At 46.0% G+C, this 19,684-nt stretch overlaps 1 protein-coding gene across 5 annotated transcripts in view; it reads left to right on the top strand.

Annotated features, from left to right (window-relative positions):
• Window positions 1-19,684, top strand: part of LOC142662238 (uncharacterized) — a 172,485-nt gene that overhangs the window by 49,513 nt on the left and 103,288 nt on the right. The window lies entirely within an intron of this gene.

Genomic DNA, 19,684 nt, shown 5'->3' with positions numbered 1-19,684 from the left:
CTATGTCAAGTTATGGAAGGGGTCGGACTTGCAAATATGGTAACTTAGATGATTGGGGGAGTCTTGGTTTTTGATTGGGAGTTAATATTTAAAGTGGTTATCCAAAATGAGTGAACTAGATAAAATCTGATTCATTACCACAGGCCGAGATGGGGAATGGAGTCATCTGACTGCTGCCCCCTTCTGCTGTCTGGCGTCATCTGACTGCTGCCCCTTTCTGCTGTCTGGCGTCATCTGACTGCTGCCCCTTCTGCTGTCTGGCTTCATCTGACTGCTGCCCCCTTCTGCTGTCTGGCTTCATCTGACTGCTGCCCCCTTCTGCTGTCTGGCTTCATCTGACTGCTGCCTCCTTCTGCTGTCTGGCGTCATCTGACTGCTGCCCCCTTCTGCTGTCTGGCGTCATCTGACTGCTGCCCCCTTCTGCTGTCTGGCTTCATCTGACTGCTGCCCCCTTCTGCTGTCTGGCTTCATCTGACTGCTGCCGCCTTCTGCTGTCTGGCTTCATCTGACTGCTGCCCCCTTCTGCTGTCTGGCGTCATCTGATTGCTGCCCCCTTCTGGTGTCTGGCGTCATCTGACTGCTGCCCCCTTCTGCTGTCTGGCGTCATCTGACTGCTGCCCCCTTCTGCTGTCTGGCATCATCTGACTGCTGCCCCCTTCTGCTGTCTGGCGTCATCTGACTGCTGCCCCCTTCTGCTGTCTGGCGTCATCTGACTGCTGCCCCCTTCTGCTGTCTGGCGTCATCTGACTGCTGCCCCCTTCTGCTGTCTGGCGTCATCTGACTGCTGCCCCCTTCTGCTGTCGGCACAGGAACAATTCAGCTTTCAGATGAACAGCTGAGCAATTTCAGATTGGTTGCTAGGGATGCACTGCCTAACAGCGGGTTGTCAAGCAGAACATCCCTAGTAACCAGTTTGTCTCCGATTACTAAGGTCTGAATTGTCCCAGCTGCTATATTCATCATATTTTTGTGCAAAATACATTTAAAGGGGTATGTCATGAAGACGACTCCTTTCCATATAACCTAATAGAGAGCATGGATGTCATAGAGGTATGTTCCCCGCTCGTAACTTCCCCTATTAGAGCGGAGAGCCGCTAACAAAGAGTATCTCTCGCTTTGGCGGACAAGGCCTGTCCATGAACTACATGGTCATCCATTTATTTAAATGGCTGGCATGTAATATTAATTTTCAATGAAGGGGAAATATGAGCCAGCCCCTTAAAGGGGAAATCCACCAAAAAAATTATCTAACAGAAGATGACATGAGTGGAGTCATGAACTCATTTCCAAAACTATATAGGCAACAACTTATCAGATAGGTTTGGGTAATGCTAAAAAGAGCTACAGCCCCTTCATTCTAGATATCGGTGATGACCATTTCCGAGTACTTTATTGATTTTTTTTGTTGGACTTCCCCCTTTAAATGAAAAATAAGTCCCGTCCGTGATCTGTGGAAAGATAGGACACGTTCTATCTTTCCAAGGATCGGAGAGTAGGGTCCGTTTTGACGGACCAATCCACACACTAAAGTGAATGGGTCCATGAAAACTATCAAGTGCCACTCGGATGCCGTGGAAAACGGCCCAAGTGGCACTCGATCGAGTGCAAGAGGGCTTAGGACAGAGGCAGGAAGGATGGACCCCTTGGAGAACCACTCCTTCCTCCAAGTGATGATGTTACTCATGGGGACTGGAGCTCATGTGGGATGGACGGTACAATGCCGTGATCCAATCTTATTAATCTCCATGGGCTCTATATCCATAATGTGGCCTCCTCCCATGGACCATACGCCACTATCTGCATCAGAGTGTCGTTTTAATACAAAGTAGATCCATGGATGGTCCCAGGAATGGGTTAAAGAATGAGTTTTTATTGTCAGAGAACTCTAATATTATTGCATGTGGGGAATTAATATTGGAAGGGTGGAAGGTGGAGAACAAACACAGACAGCCTCTCATGGAGAAAGAATTGAGACGCTGCAGAGGCCCCGATGACATCACCAGTTATTGGAATACCATGAGGCCCGATGACATTATATCATCACACTAAATGACCGCTGTAATGGCAGGAAGGAGGTGAAGGGAAAGTGAGCCCTAATCTACCCACCGCCCTGTCCCTGCCTACTTGCAACGACCCGCCCTAGGCGACGAGGTACAACTGGGCGGCGGTCCCTACGCTGGCTAAGTGCACAGGAAGACAAACAGGGAACACGCAAGGGAAGGGGCAGTAGCCACGGAACGCCACGAGGAAACGGGGCGGCGAACGAACAGTCAGGACCAGGACGAAGTGAGTACACCCGAGCGGGCACGGAGACAGAAGCAAGCCAGGGGCAGAGCAAAGCAGGTCAAGAAACTGCAGCAAGGCAGAAGCACGGCAGAAGCAGGCTGGAGCAAGCAGCAGTGGGGCCAGGAATCCAAAAGAATTACAAGCACTGAGGGAGAGCACAGGGCAGGTAATAAAGGGCAGGGGGCGGAGCTAACTCCGACAGACCAGGCCGAGATAGGCTCTCCCACTCCTGAGCCTGCCACCCTGGTTGGTGGGAGATGGTGTCAGTCGAACAGGTCTGGCCTCAGGTGTGGATTGATTAATCCCAGGAGTATAGCTAGATGAAGTACCTGGCAGATCCCTAACAGTACTCCCCCTTTTATGAGGGGCCACCGGACCCTTACTAAGGGGACCCGGTTTAGTGGGGAAGAGGAGGTGGAACCTCCTGATCAATACCCCAGCGTGAACATCACGGGCAGGTACCCAAGTCCTCTCCTCCGGCCCGTATCCTCTCCAATGGACCAGGTACTGGAGGGAGCCCTGGACCATCCTACTGTCCATAATCTTGGCCACCTCGAATTCCACCCCCTCAGGGGTGAGAACGGGAACAGGAGGTATCCTCGAGGGGGACCAGGACGGGGAGCAGCGTTTAAGGATGGAGGCATGGAAGACGTCATGTATGCGAAAGGATGGGGGGAGCTCCAGACGGAAGGATACAGGGTTGAGGACTTCAATGATCTTATAAGGTCCAATAAATCGGGGAGCAAACTTCCTGGACGGAACCTTAAGGCGCAAGTTCCTGGACGACAACCAGACCAGATCCCCGACGACAAACCGGGGGTTAGCAGAACGTCTACTATCCGCCTGAATCTTTTGTGCGCTCTGGGACGCCTCTAGGTTCTTCTGAACCTGGGCCCAGACAGTGCACAGTTCCCGATGAACCTCCTCTACCTCAGGATTATTGGAACAACCAGGGGAGACGGAGGAGAACCTTGGGTTAAACCCGAAATTACAGAAAAACGGGGAGACCCCTGACGAGTTACTGACCCGGTTATTCAGGGAAAATTCAGCAAGGGGAAGGAATGAGACCCAATCGAATTGACAGTCAGAGATGAAACACCTTAAATATTGTTCCAGGGATTGGTTGGTCCTTTCCGTTTGGCCATTAGTTTCGGGGTGGAAGGCGGAGGAGAAGGACAGATCAATCTCCAACTTTTTACAAAAAGCTCTCCAAAATAAGGAAACAAATTGTACCCCTCTGTCAGAAACGATATTGACTGGGGCCCCATGGAGACGCAGGATGTGTTTCACAAACAAAGAAGCTAACGTCTTGGCGTTAGGTAGCTTCTTAAGGGGCACAAAGTGGCACATCTTGCTGAAGCGGTCGACTACCACCCACACCACCGACTTGCCCTGAGATGGAGGCAAATCGGTGATAAAATCCATGGAGATATGGGTCCAAGGTCTCTGGGGAATGGGCAAGGAACGTAGTAGGCCCGCAGGTCGGGACCTAGGGGTTTTGGACCTAGCGCAAACCTCACAAGCGGCGACGTAAGCCCTAACATCTTTAGGCAACCCAGGCCACCAATAGTTTCTGGTAATGAGGTGTTTGGTGCCCAAGATGCCAGGATGACCAGACAGAGCGGAGTCATGGTTTTCCCTGAGTACCCTCAGCCGATATTGCAGGGGAACAAACAGTTTGTCCCCAGGGACGTTCCCGGGAGCTGCACCCTGATCAGCCGCGATATCAGAAGCTAAATCAGAATCCGTGGCAGAGACGATTATACCAGGGGGTAAAATACAAGCAGGATCCTTCTCGGAAGGAGGATTGGCCATGAAACTACGTGACAGAGCGTCAGCCTTAATATTCTTGGACCCAGCCCTATAGGTAACCAAGAAATTAAATCTGGTAAAGAATAGTGCCCACCGAGCTTGTCTAGGATTAAGCCTCCGGGCCGATTCTAGGAAAACCAGATTCTTGTGATCCGTAAGGACCGTTACCTGGTGTCTGGCCCCCTCCAGGAAGTGCCGCCACTCCTCAAAAGCCCATTTAATGGCTAGAAGTTCGCGGTTGCCAATATCATAGTTACTCTCCGTGGGCGAAAACTTCCTAGAGAAGTAAGCACAGGGGCGGAGATGGGTGAGGGAGCTGGTACCCTGGGACAAGACGGCCCCCACTCCCACCTCGGAAGCATCAACCTCCATAATAAATGGCTCCTCTTGGTTGGGCTGAATCAGCACGGGGGCCGAGATAAAGCACTTCTTGAGAGTCTCAAAGGCCTGGACGGCCTCAGGGGGCCAATGGAGGACATCGGCACCCTTGCGGGTAAGGTCCGTAAGAGGCTTAGCGACGACCGAGAAGTTGGCAATAAATCTCCTGTAATAGTTGGCGAACCCTAAAAAACACTGTAACGCCTTAAGGGAGGCAGGTTGGACCCATTCCGCCACAGCTTGAACCTTGGCAGGGTCCATGCGGAATTCATGAGGAGTGAGGATTTGCCCTAAAAATGGTATCTCCTGTACCCCAAAGACACATTTTTCAGTCTTAGCAAACAGATTATTCTCCCGAAGGACCTGGAGCACCTTCCTGACATGCTCCACGTGGGAGGACCAGTCCTTGGAAAACACCAGTATGTCATCAAGGTACACAACAAGAAAATTACCCAGGTACTCTCTCAGGATTTCATTAATAAAATTCTGGAAGACAGCAGGGGCATTACACAACCCAAAGGGCATGACCAGGTATTCGAAATGACCCTCGGGTGTGTTGAACGCAGTTTTCCACTCATCCCCCTCTTTGATGCGGATAAGGTTATATGCCCCCCGTAGATCGAACTTAGAAAACCATTGGGCTCCCTGAACCTGATTAAAAAGATCCGGAATCAAAGGAAGTGGGTACTGGTTCCTTACGGTGACCTTATTCAGGTTACGATAATCAATGCACGGCCTAAGACCACCATCCTTCTTCCCCACGAAGAAGAAGCCAGCACCTACAGGAGAAGTCGAGGGGCGAATGAAACCCTTGGCCAGGCATTCTTGGATATACACCCTCATCGCTTCACGCTCAGGACATGAAAGATTAAATATCCTACCCTTAGGAAGCTTGGCACCAGGCACCAAATCGATAGCGCAATCGTAATCTCTATGGGGGGGCAACACCTCGGAGGCCTCCTTAGAAAACACATCGGCGAAGTCCTGAACAAACTCAGGAAGCGTGTTTACCTCCTCCCGGGGAGAAATAGAGTTAACAGAAAGACATGACATAAGACATTCATTACCCCATTTGGTGAGATCCCCAGTATTCCAATCAAATGTGGGATTATGCAACTGCAACCAGGGAAGGCCTAATACCAGATCAGACGATAATCCCTGCATCACCAGTACAGAGCACTGCTCCAAATGCATGGAGCCAACCAGGAGTTCAAAAACAGGGGTATGCTGAGTAAAATAACCATTAGCAAGGGGGGTTGAGTCGATTCCTACTACAGGGATAGGATAAGGTAAATCAATACAAGGCATCTTTAGAGACATAGCAAATTCCACAGACATGATATTAGCAGATGAGCCAGAATCCACGAAAGCACTGCCCGTGGCAGCCCGGCCAGCAAACGAGACCTGAAAGGGAAGCAAAATTTTATTGCGTTTCACATTAACGGGAAATACCTGTGCGCCCAAGTGACCTCCCCGATGATCACTTAGGCGCGGAAGTTTTCCGGCTTCTTATTCTTGCGCCTGGGACAGGTGTTCAGTAGATGCTTGTCGTCCCCACAGTAGAAGCAGAGCCCATTCATTCTGCGAAACTCCCTACGTTGTCGAGGGGACATGGAGGCCCCGAGTTGCATAGGTACCTCCGAGTCCTCCGTGGAGGGGCGAGGAGACGGGACCTCGGGGGGGATCGCAGAAAAGTCAGAGGGGAGCACACTGAAGCGTTCTAGCTGACGTTCCCTGAGACGTCGGTCAAGTCGTACTGCTAGGGCCATAAGCTGGTCAAGGGAGTCAGGCGAGGGGTAGCTAACCAGCAGATCCTTCAGGGCGTCAGATAATCCTAACCTAAACTGGCACCTTAGGGCCGGATCGTTCCACTGAGAAGCTACGCACCACTTCCTAAAATCAGAACAGTATTCCTCAACCGGTCTCCTACCCTGACGTAAGGTCACCAGCTGACTCTCGGCTAAAGCAGTCCTGTCAGTCTCGTCGTAAATGAGTCCGAGGGCAGAGAAAAAACGATCAACAGAGGAAAGTTCAGGGGCGTCAGGAGCCAAGGAGAAGGCCCACTCTTGGGGCCCTTCTTGGAGTCGGGATATGATGATACCCACCCGCTGGTTCTCGGAACCTGAGGAGTGGGGCTTTAGGCGGAAATACAGTCTGCAACTCTCCCGGAAGGAGAGAAACGTCTTGCGGTCCCCTGAAAACCGGTCAGGTAGCTTGAGGTCGGGTTCTAGAGGTGAGGTGAGGGGTACTACTAAAGCAGCGTCACCCTGATTGACCCTTTGGGCCAGGGCCTGGACCTGTAGGGAGAGGCCCTGCATCTGCTGGGTCAGGGTCTCAAGGGGGTCCATGATAGCGTCAGCGTAGGAGAAATGGTAGACTAGGTAAGGGCTTGTAATTATGTAATGGCAGGAAGGAGGTGAAGGGAAAGTGAGCCCTAATCTACCCACCGCCCTGTCCCTGCCTACTTGCAACGACCCGCCCTAGGCGACGAGGTACAACTGGGCGGCGGTCCCTACGCTGGCTAAGTGCACAGGAAGACAAACAGGGAACACGCAAGGGAAGGGGCAGTAGCCACGGAACGCCACGAGGAAACGGGGCGGCGAACGAACAGTCAGGACCAGGACGAAGTGAGTACACCCGAGCGGGCACGGAGACAGAAGCAAGCCAGGGGCAGAGCAAAGCAGGTCAAGAAACTGCAGCAAGGCAGAAGCACGGCAGAAGCAGGCTGGAGCAAGCAGCAGTGGGGCCAGGAATCCAAAAGAATTACAAGCACTGAGGGAGAGCACAGGGCAGGTAATAAAGGGCAGGGGGCGGAGCTAACTCCGACAGACCAGGCCGCGATAGGCTCTCCCACTCCTGAGCCTGCCACCCTGGTTGGTGGGAGATGGTGTCAGTCGAACAGGTCTGGCCTCAGGTGTGGATTGATTAATCCCAGGAGTATAGCTAGATGAAGTACCTGGCAGATCCCTAACAACCGCGTCCTGTTTGTCTGATCTCAATGCTGGCAGTGCGGTACACTAATGAGGTCTCACCCCATCAAAAATTTTGTGATGTTTATAAGTGATCTCATTAACTATTTAGTACCAGGGTTTGCATTGAGAAGCACTTATAGATTAATGTGATGTTTAGATTGCAATGCAATGGTATATAAAACACACAAATGACCTGTAGTGTACTGTTCAATGTTTAATGCAATTAATAATTCAGTAACATTGGATCGGTAATGTAATTTTTTGCAGACTTTGCTCCTGAATCCTTATGTGCAGTCTCTCTCTCTCTCTCTTTTGTAAGCTCAGCTGTTTGTGCTTCACTTTCCAGGAGAGGAAGTAGCTGTCTGACTGCTACCTTAGTCAGACATATTTGCTCTCATGGGGCTGTTTTTCTGTCACCCAGTCGGCCCTCTCTTTCTGGTCTCCCTGGCAGTTATTCACAGTGAGAGAACCCTTCCGCTCTCATCCTCTCCACTGTGTAGGGACATACTTGATTATCTATGCTTGTAGAGTGTTGAATATGATCTGGTATGAGTGACCAAATGTTTATTTGTCTATCAGGAATATGTGAGACAGACCGGAGCCTCCCCCCTCATTTATTGCCTATAAAGTTCCTTTTTTTGTTCTTATAACAAGGAATGTTGTGAGTTCATTGGTGACAACAGTGAGAGAGGAAGTAGCTAGCTTCTCAACCTACAAAGAAATCAATCCAGCTGACAGTCCAGGATATAATTGCATGGACAGTAAGATATAGGACTTTTTCACACGTGCAGCCGCTTGATTGTACACCCTGCACATAGACGACACATTTAAAAGGGTTGTCTGTTTTAGAAAACCCATTTAAAAATACTCTATGTGGTAGACACCCCGTACAGGACCATCACCTATTAGCAGGAGGGAAGAACAGCTATCACGAAATGTCTCAATTTCTGGAGGACCAGGCATGTTTGTGCATTACATTGACAGGCCATAAATTTCACTGGAAACTTTGTAATGCTTTATTTTCCATGAGGTGGCGCTGCAGGAAAATTGAACAGTTGCTGCCAAGTACATAGTACAGCTCTGAACCCCAGGGGACCCACTAATGGGACACCCTGAAATCAGCTTATTGTTTGGTGGATCCCTCTTATTGCCATTTAAGGTGTATAAACTCAGAAAAACAAGAATATATTTCAGGTTATCTGACATGTGTCACATGTGCACATTATTGTTGGATTAGACAAACAGATTATTAATAGTACTGTATAAATTTCCTAACATACGTGATCATACCCCCCAATATTTCAATCCACATTCATGGCACATTTAAGCCCCACCCCTATCCATCCAGCAATGACCACAAAACCTCCCATAAATGCCCATTTTGACAGTTATTTGCATAAGCCACGCCCACGTTATATCCGTTTTGCAGGACAATCCCGTGAAAAAGGGGGGGTATGAGGGTCCGGTGCTGAGCTGTACTGTACTTCTCTGTTGCCTCCCCTAGGGGGCCGATTTTTATGTAGTTCCAGGATATTCTTTTAGGGGAAGAGAATGGATCATGATGAGGTAATGAAATTCTTTATGGAAATTTTATGTTACTGATTGGTAACTCCAGTGTCGGCTTGTTTTAAGTTGCTGCCTATTTATTTTTACAATACTGGAAAGCGGCTAGCCTGTCCTCCAGCCTCACCGGGGAGCCAAAATAAGCGTAATAAACTATATGCCTGCCACGATTACTGTTTCTACAAGCCTGCTAGCTCAAATTACACTTTCCACTACTGACCTCTCTCCCTTCCCTTGTATGTTTACTCCTACATACTGCTGAATCAGTGCTGAGGCTGCTGTGATCACAGGACTTCATTGACTAGCAAGTTCCCTCTACAGACACACACTGCTTACAATTTCCATACACCCTATTAGGATCTTCTGTTCAGGATTCTCATCTCTCTTTGCCAGAGTGGAGAGTGGGTATAAAGAGCGTCTCTCACTCTGGAGAACCTGTCCTGCATTACGCAGATAACACATTGATATAAATGCGCACTGTGTAATGCTTACTTTCGCCTGTGGGGGCACTGCAGGGAAATGTAACACTTACTGCCTGGTTTCTCCATAGATTGCAGCTGATCGGTGGGGGTTCCTGCAGGGGGACACTTTGTGATCAGCTTATTGTCAAGGGACCCCTCTAACAAGTAGGGATTGTTCAAAGCGGAGAACCCCTTTAAGGACGGGATTTATCAAAACGGGTGCAAAAATCGCTATGAGTTATCCATAACATATAAAATATTTCTTACTTCTTATCAATTTTATTAGTGCTTAACACCTTCCCGACATTTGTCGTAAGTATACGACATGGAAAGCCAGTGCTTCCCGCAAAATGTTGTATACTTACGACAAATGCATGGCACCGGCTCAGAAACTGAGTCGGTGCCATCATCCCCGGATGTCAGCTGTATGTTACAGCTGACATCCACTTGTACCGGCAGGAACCGGAGCTAGATCCGATCCCTGCCATTAAGCCCTCAGATGCAGCGATCGGATGCGATCGCTGCATCTTTGTGGTTGCTAGCAGATCGCCAGCTGTTCCCTGCAATCACACGACTGCCGACTGCTATTATGACACCAGGAGACCTAACAATGGCCTCCTGTTTGCCATTACGGAAGCGGATTAGGCCCCGCTCTGAGGCGAAGCCTAATCGGCTTGCTGTCAGTGAATGAATGACAGATCTAATACATTGCACTACGTAGGTAGTGCAATGTATTAGAGAAAAATCTGACAGTTGGACCTTCAAGTCCCCTAGTGGGACAAAAGTAAAGTGTAAAAAAAAGTGAAAAAAAAAAGTTGTAAAAAATGTAATAAAAGTTTTAAGTAATAAAATAAAACACAATCGCACTTTTTCCCTTATCAAGTCCTTTATTATTGAAAAAAAAAAATAAATCATACATATTTGGTATCGCCGCAACCATAACGGCCTAAACTATAAAAATATTATGTTATTTATTCCACGCGGTGAATGGCGTAAAAAAAACGTAAAAAATAATGCCACAATTTCTGTTTTTTGGTCACGTTGCCCTACAAAAATTGAAATAAAAAGTGATCAAAAAGTCGCATGTATCAAAAAATGGAGCCTATAAAACTATGGCTCGTCTCGCAAAAACCAAGCCCTCATACAGCGCCGAATTTTTTTTAAAGTTATGGTTCTCACAACATGGCGACAGAAAATATACATTCTTTTTACAAAAGTAATTTTATTGTGCAAAAAGTTGTAAAACATAAAAAAGTGATATAATCGGAATCGGACTGACCCGCAGAATAAAGTTAACATGTAATTTATAACGCATGGTGAACGCTGTATAAAAAAAACTATGGCAGAATTGCAGTTTTTTGGTCACCTTGCCTCTCAAAAAATAGGATAAAAAGTGATCAAAAAGTTGCATGTACCCCAAAATGTTACCAATAATAACTACAGCTCGTCCTGCAAAAAAAACAGCCCTCATACCACTACGTCTATGAAAAAATAAAATTAGTTAAGGCTCCAATAAGTCAGGAAATAAAAGATATGCAGTTGTTGTGCAGATCAGAGGGGAACATTTCGTCTGTTTCAAGAGGCGATTTATCGGGGCCCTAAAATTAGGGAACCAGGAAGGGGAGAGCCCAAACATATCTGCTGGAAGCGAGGGCGCCCCTATTATACCAGGATAATATTTCCTAGCAAAATTTCCCAAACTGCAAAGGTGCGGAGTGTGGACCAAAAGTGGGATAAGTAAAGACACCGTTTATCAGTGCGACACCGGCCTGTGCAGAAATGATTGCTTCACAGCGTAACACACATCAATGGATTATTTTATTGTTTACCCCATTATTATACCCCCTGACTATGCCCCTGATGTACTCTGCCCGGCTTACGTGTACCCACACATTATAAATGGAAACACCAGTAAAACCCCAAACAAAACTACTACCGAGCAAAATCTACGCTTCAAAAGCCAAATGGCGCTCCCAGACATCTGAGCCCTACAGCTTGCCCAAACAGCAGTTTACTTCCACAATATATGGCACCGCCGTACCCAGGAGAACCGTTTTAACAATTTTTGGGGTGTGTGTCTCCAGTGGCATAAGCTGGGCACGACAAACTTGCCACTGAATTGGCAATTCTGGGGAAAAATTAAAATTTTTATTTGGCACCATACGCAGCGCATTTATCTATGGAAAAGACCTGTGGGGTGAAAATGCTCACTACACCCCTTAATAAATGCCTTAAGGGGTGTAGTTTCTAAAATGGGGTCACTTCTGGGGGGTTTCTTTTATTCTTTCCCCTCTGAGCCTCTGCAATTGTGAACCAATTCTGTCTAAATCGCCAAATTAGTCCTCAATTTTGCATGGTATTCTCTCACTCCTGAGAGTGAGTCAAATGTCCAGGCAAAAGATTAGGGCCCCATCTAGGGTGATTCCAAAACCGGGAAACACAGCATAATAATTAAAGAGCTGTCTTGTTATGGTGGCACAAGCTGGGCACCACATATTGGCATATCTATTGAAAAATCCAATTTTCACTCTGCAATATCGAGTGCACACTAATTTATGCAAAACACCTGCGAGGTTAACATGCTCACTACACCCCTAGGTGAATACCTTGAGGGGTGTAGTTTCCAAAATGGTGGTCACTTTTGGGGGGTTTCGACTGTTTTGGTCCCACAGGGGTTTTGCAAATGCAACTTAGCGACTATAAACCAATCCTGCAAAAACTGTACTCCGAAAACCAAATGGCACTCCTTCCATTCTGAGTCCCTGCCGTGTGCCCAAAAATGAGTTTATAACCACATTTGGGATATTGCCGTACTCGGCAGAAATTGCTTAACAAATGTTGGGGTTCTTTTTCTGCTTTATTTTTTTTGAAAATGAAAAATTTTGCGCTAAAGCTACGTCTTATTGGAGAAAGAAACTTAATTTTTATTTTCACTGCCCAATTCAAATAAAATCTATGAAACAGCTATGTGGTCAAAATGCTCACTACACCCCTAGATTAATTCCTCAAGGGGTGTAGTATCCTAATGGAGTCACTTTTGGGGAATTTCCACTGTACTGGTACGTTAGGGGCTTTGCAAAAGCGACATGGTGCAGAAAAACCAATCCATCAAAATCTGTGCTCCAAAAGCCAAATGGCGCTCCTTCCCTTCTGAGCCCTGCCGTGTGCCCAAACATCCGTCTATGACCACATATGGGGTATTTCCTAAAACTGAAGAATCTGGGCAATAAATATTGAGTTGCGTTTCTCTGTTAAAACTTTGTGTTACAAAAAAATGGATTAAAAATGAATTTCCGCAACAACAAAAAATTTAATTTGTAAGTTTCACCTCTACTTTTCTTTAATTCCTGTGAAACGTCTAAAGGGTTAAGAAACTTTCTAAATGCTGTTTTGAATACTTTGAGGGGTGAAGTTTTTAAAATGGGGTGACTTTTTGGAGGTTTCTAATATATAAGGCCCTAAAAGCCACTTCACAACTGAACTGCCCCCTGTAAAAATGGCCTTTTGAAATTTTCATGAAAATGTGAGAAATTGCTGCTAAAGTTCTAAGCCTTGTAACGTTCTAGAAAAATAAAAGCATGTTCAAAAAACGATGCCCTATCTAAAGTAGACATATAGGGGATGTTAATTAGCGACTACTTTGTGTGGTATAACTGCCTGTCTTACAAGTAGATACATTTAAATTTAGAAAAATGCAAATTTTTGCGATTTTTCGCTAAATTTTGGTGTTTTTCACATTTAAATACTGAATGTATCGAGCAAATTTTGCCAGTAACATAAAGTCCAATGTGTCACGAGAAAAAAATCTCAGAATCGCTTGGATAGGTTAAAGCATTCCGAAGTCAGGAAGGTCAAAAGTGGCTAAAGAGGGAAGGGGTTAAAGTTACAAACGTGCTGTCTGGAGTTAGCCCGCTCCTGTGTCCTCATGACAACTCTTCCTGCCTTGTGCTCTGACATATTATAATAGGAGCATTGTGTGGATCCAAAAACTTTTATAAATGGCGCTGATTTTATGTCGCCTTTGTAATACAATTGTGCTAAAAAACGCTTTAATTGCTTCACTAAATCCAAGCCAATGTCCAGATATGACTGAATTGCCAGAGCGCAGAACAGGAAGTGTTGTCATGGGGAGCACAGGATCTTATTTCTTGGCAGACAGGTATAATAAACAGTCAGGCTGTGTATAATATTACACAATTTTTATTTCTATTGCATTAATATACAAGACAAATTAAACCTTCATGTCATTTTCAGTTATGATAACAATGTTTGACTATACAAAGTGCGTTATACATATCATACAATTTACACAATCGTCACGTTTTCGTAAGCAGCACTATTATGCAATATGTCAGTATACACCGTCATCTGCCCTCAGCATTACTTATTACACATAGCGTATATACCCGCAGTTGGAGCAGCCTTTTTATGCACAGAATTAGTGCCCAGTATAATTTGCCCTCGTGTATTTTTTTTTTGGATACTCCCATTGCGTTAAATACATTTCCATAGGAAAACTCAGAGAAACGTTGTCCTTGTTACCCATAGCATGTCCCTATGTCCTGAGATAAAAAACAGATGACAATCATAGATGACCCCCAAGCCCAGCACAACCACCGGGCAAAACTTATCCTGTTTTTTTGGGATCCTGAAATATATTTATAGCTGAAATGCATGTACAGATAATAGTGCCATACACTGCCCAAATAAGTGCCATGTAGGTACCAGACATAGTTCCCATATAATAGAACTAGTCATAGTGGCCCTATAATATTGCCTGTTATCGTTAATAATGCCCATTTAATAGTACCAACCAGTACCTGAAATAGTGTCCAGCTAAGAGAGTGGGATAGATTGGCACCAGGTAGCACAGCTCTGCTTGTCTTACTGTGCCAGCTGCTGCCAAGTGTCTGTGTACTGTGATGTTTCTCCTAATACCATGTGCTCCATCGTCATCCTGCATGTTCTGCTCCAATAGAAGACATTGAGGAGGAGGACGGTATATGCAGCAGTGGGCAGAGTAGCAGATAAGATTCAGCGAGGGGGGGAGGGGAGGCACAATATCATATAACATGCAGCATAACACGCAATAACATATGAAATGCTGCAGAGAGCGCAATAACATGACATGCAGCAGGGGGCACAATAACAAATGACTTGCAGCATAATGTGCAATAACAGATGACATGCAGCAGTGGGCAGTGTAGCGTATGAGATGCAGCAGAGTGCAAAATAACAGATGGCATGTAACAGGGGGCGCAATAACAGATGACATGCAACAGGGGGCGCAATAACAGATGACATGCAACAGGGGATGCGATAATAGATAGCATGCAACAGGGAGCACAATTTCAGAAAATATATGCAACAGGGGGCGCAATAACAGATGACATGCAACAGTGTCTGCGCAACAACAAATTATATGTAACAGGGGACATAATAACCTGATATACATCGGGTTGATAGCAGGGTGTGCAATAACATATGACATGCAACATAGGACGCAATAACAGGACATGCAGCAGGGGGTACAATAACAGAGGACATGCAGCAGAGGCGCAATAACAGGACATGCCGCAGGGGGTGCAATAACAGATGACATTCAGCAGGGGGTACAATAACAGATGACATGCAGCAGGGGCGCAATAACAGGACATGCAGCAGGGGGTGCAATAACAGATGACATTCAGCAGGGGGTACAATAACAGATGACATGCAGCAGGGGCGCAATAACAGGACATGCAGCAGGGGGTGCAATAACAGATGACATACAGCAGGGGCGCAAATACAGGACACGCAGCAGGGGGGTGCAATAACAAAGGAAATGCAGCAGGGGGTGCAATAACTGATGACATACAGCAGGGGCGCAATAACAGATGACATGCAGCAGGGGCGCAAATACAGGACATGCAGCAGGGGGTGTGCAATAACTGATGACATACAGCAGGGGGTACAATAACAGATGACATACAGCAGGGGTGCAATAACAGATGACATGCAGCAGGGGCGCAATAACAGATGACATGCAGCAGGGGTGAAATGACAAGTCCGTATACAGTGTATGAAAAGCTGTAAGGAGAGACATTCATAACAGACCGGATTTGATCTCTGGTTGATACGGGCAACAAGGCCATTTTTCTCTGAGACCTGGTTTATGACGTATGATATGGGAATGTTTATGACCTTCTTATTTTTACATGATCGTCTCGCAATAATACAGTCAGCGTGATTTACAGTGGTTCACAAACACATCTGTCTCCTAAGTGCTGTTCATTTCCACAACTACTATATAAGATTTTGGGTTTGGACGCATCTTAAATAAACACTAAGTCAAAAATGAAAACTTGTTACTGTTACAGTATGGTCTCTACTCTGAAGCTGAGTAACAGCCAGTATTATAGCTCAGAGCTGCATTCACAATTCTTCTGCTTCCTATTGGTGGGATACACCCCTAACAAACCTATAGGTTACTGTAATGCAGGGTCAGTTAGTTTTCCCTAAATTAGATCACTGTACAGTGCCTAGTATAAAGACTACACTTCTCAGAATGCAAATCACCACATCAAGCACTGAAGAGAAGAAGGAAATGTAGAGATTTCAGCTCTGAAGCCTACAGTAGAGTAAGTGCAGCTCTGGAGTATAATACAAGATGTAACTCAGAATCAGTACAGGATAAGTAATGTAATGTATGTATACAGTGACTCCGCCAGCAGAATAGCGAGTGCAGCTCTGGAGTATAATACAGGATGTAACTCAGAATCAGTACAGGATAAGTAATGTAATTGTATGTATACAGTGACTCCACCAGCAGAATAGCGAGTGCAGCTCTGGAGTATAGTACAGGATGTAACTCAGAATCAGTACAGGATAAGTAATGTAATATATGTACACAGTGACTCCACCATCAGAATAGTGAGTACAGCTCTGGAGTATAATATAGGATGTAACTTAGGATCAGTACAGGATAAGTAATGTAATGTATGAACACAGTGAGTCCACCATCAGAATAGTGAGTACAGCTCTGGAGTATAATACAGGATGTAACTCAGGATCAGTACAGGATAAGTAATGTTATGTATGTACACAATGACTCCACCAGCAGAATAGTGAGTGCAGCTCTGGAGTATAATACAGGATGTAACTCAGGATCAGTACAGGATAAGTAATGTATGTACACAGTGACTCCACCAGCAGAATAGTGAGTGCAGCTCTGGAGTATAATACAGGATGTAACACAGGATCAGTACAGGATAAGTAATGTAATGTATGTACACAGTGAATCCACCAGCAGAATAGTGACTGCAGCTCTGGAGTATAATACAAGATGTAACTCAGGATCAGTACAGGATAAGTAATGTAATGTATGTACACAGTGACTCCACAAGCAGAATACTGAGTGCAGCTCTGGAGTATAATACAGGATGTAACTCAGGATCAGTACAGGATAAGTAATGTAATGTATGTACACAGTGACTCCACCAGCAGAATAGTGAGTGCAGCTCTGGAGTATAATACAGGATGTAACTCAGGATCAGTACAGGATAATGTAATGGATTTACAGTTACTCAACTTTTAAATTGTAGATTATAAATATTAACTGTAAAATATAGTTAAAGGTGAAAATACCCTTTAAATCAAGATCAATTATAATATATCTATGTCCAGCATAGCTCTTGACATTTGACTTTGCTTTTACAATGTATCTTGTGATTTATGCACTTTTTTGCCGATTGCTACACGACACAGAATTTCCAGCAGAGGGCGATATTGGCATATGAAACAAGTCTGTGCTCCTTCCGCTGGTCGAAAGTTTAACAAAAATCATGGGGAGCTTTTCATATTCATTAGTATATGGTAAACTGTATATCTTCCGACATTTAGAGGAGGCACATGCGTGTTCATAGCATGGGAATTGTGTAGGACTATATCAGTCCTTGTCAGGGCCGGCCTTTGGGGTGTGCGACCTGTGCCATCACACATTGTGCATCACTTCAGCAGTTGGAAGGGGCGTTGTGCTGGCTCCCTTCCCCTGCTTGTGTTTGTGAAGCGCCTGGCATGGCGACTCTGTAGCTGCCTTTTCCGGGCGCTCTTTCTCTGCTCAGTGGCATAACTACCACCGTAGCAGCCATAGCGGCTGCTAGAGGCCCCACCCGGCTGAAGGCCACGTTCTGCCTGCAGCCTATCAGGCGCAGGGACAGGATCCCTGCGCAAGCCGGCTTGATTACGTCATTGGATCACGCTGGCCTACGCAAGGATTTAATCCGTGTTGTGGAGCATCTCTGTTCGTCGCGGGAACTTGGCCTAGGTGAGTAGAATTCATTTGTTTGGGGGCACTGTCTTCAAGGGGGAGGTGGTGGGCTTTATAGCGGAATCTACAAGGTGGCTGTATGGGACAATCTACAGGAGGGCACTATACAATGGGTGGGCTGTGTGTGGTACCCAGGGATGGGGGACCTTATGCTGTGTGGGGGCCACTAAAGGGACATTATACTGTGTAGGGGCACTACAGGGGGCAATATACTGTGTGTGGCACTTAGGGGACATCATACTGTGTGGGAGGGCACTAAATGGAACATTATACTGTGTGGGGGACACTATAAAGGGCATTATACTGTGTGGGGCACTAAAAAGGGCATTATACTGTGGGGGAGCATTAATATTTTTATGGGGCATTTTTTTATGATGGGTGGGGCGCCGAAAGAGAATTTTTCACGGGGCGCCATCTATCCTAAGGCCGGCCCTGGTCCTAGTCATAACATGTAGTTGGAAATATGAAAAATCTAAAGTAGTGACTGCAGTCCTGTACTAGTCTGACACACAGTGGCGTAGCTATAGAGGGTGCAGGGGTAGCAGTCACACCTGGGTCCTGAGGCTGGGGGAGGCCACCAATATTATAAATGTCACATGGTAGGTGGGGTGCCCTGGAGCTTTCAGTAATACTTCTGTTGACACTTTTATTCATATTGATCCATATCCCTTGCCATTCGGCAAAGAAGTCCAGTCTGGGATTTTGCTAACCCGACCCTAAACTGGACACCAATATTGCTGCGAGCAAACAAGGGTTGTTCTTTACAGGGAGACCTATTATTTGGTTGCGTAAATAACTCTACCCACTCCAAAGTGCAGAAATTGTCTTAGATATGTCCTAAGGTGCAGAAAAATCCGGCAGAACGAGCTTCTTCTCTAATAGGCCATTGTTGTAAATAGGGAACCGGTGCTACATAACCATGGACTGAATGCTTCTTCTTGACCCTCAGGCCAACAGCTGTAAGGTTACCCCCGAGCCTGGCCTGTATAATAAGACACATTCCTTGAGAACATTTATGCCATCCATAAGCTTTGGTTCCTTGTAGGTCCTAAATCAGTACAGTCCCACCAAAATTGCTGCAGGATTGTTCCTCAAGTAGCGCGACTTTATGTCACCCATAGGAATTATTGCTTTCCTTCCCCTAATGAATGAGAAACATAAATATTCTCCTTCTTGGGGCAAACACCCACCCGTGTCAGTAGCTCCATGAATTTGAGGCTTTGTCAAATTGAATCATGCTCCCATATGAGGACCTGATGTGGAACCATGAGGGTCTCTAAATAGGTAAAAAAAATGTTGTACTGAGTAATTCTTTAATATATCTCCAAAGCAGTCAGAGCTCTGTTTTTTTTGGATACACAGCGCTAAATCCACCGTAAAGTCATAAAGTAGAAATATAAATGCCTGGCTAACTGCAGCCACCACTAGGGGGAGCTTACTGCATACTGTTTTATTATAAGCTCCCCCTAGTGGTGGCTGATAGCAGCTAGACTTTTATCATTTAACTCTATGACAACATAGGGGTTTTGGAGCTCGGTATAAGTTCAGATCATCGTGTTAAATATAAACATAAAGTCAAAATACCTTATTTCAATGGTGTACTTAATACGGAGGCAGAATATACCGCCGCCAGCAGGAAGGGAAGGAGACCTTGTGGCAAACTGCTCTTTCTCAAGCTGTAAAATCTTGGCTGGGGGAAGGGAAAGGGTTTACCGATCCAACATAGGGGGTGGATCCAGGCTACTGAGTGATCAGCTGTGGGACAGAGAGGGTTGGCTTGATCCTGGCATTGGAGTATATGGACTGAAAGAAGATCTCCCTCCAAAGTGTATGCCACTGCCTTAGGGTAACTTAGATCCCATTAGGACCCCACTGTGTCCTTTAATGAGAGTATCGTGGATCAT

The sequence above is a fragment of the Rhinoderma darwinii genome, chromosome 10 (assembly GCF_050947455.1).
Source record: "Rhinoderma darwinii isolate aRhiDar2 chromosome 10, aRhiDar2.hap1, whole genome shotgun sequence".
NCBI lineage: Eukaryota > Metazoa > Chordata > Amphibia > Anura > Rhinodermatidae > Rhinoderma > Rhinoderma darwinii.
Note: the sequence above shows the minus strand (reverse complement) of the source record. Positions and strands in the feature narration are given on the sequence as shown.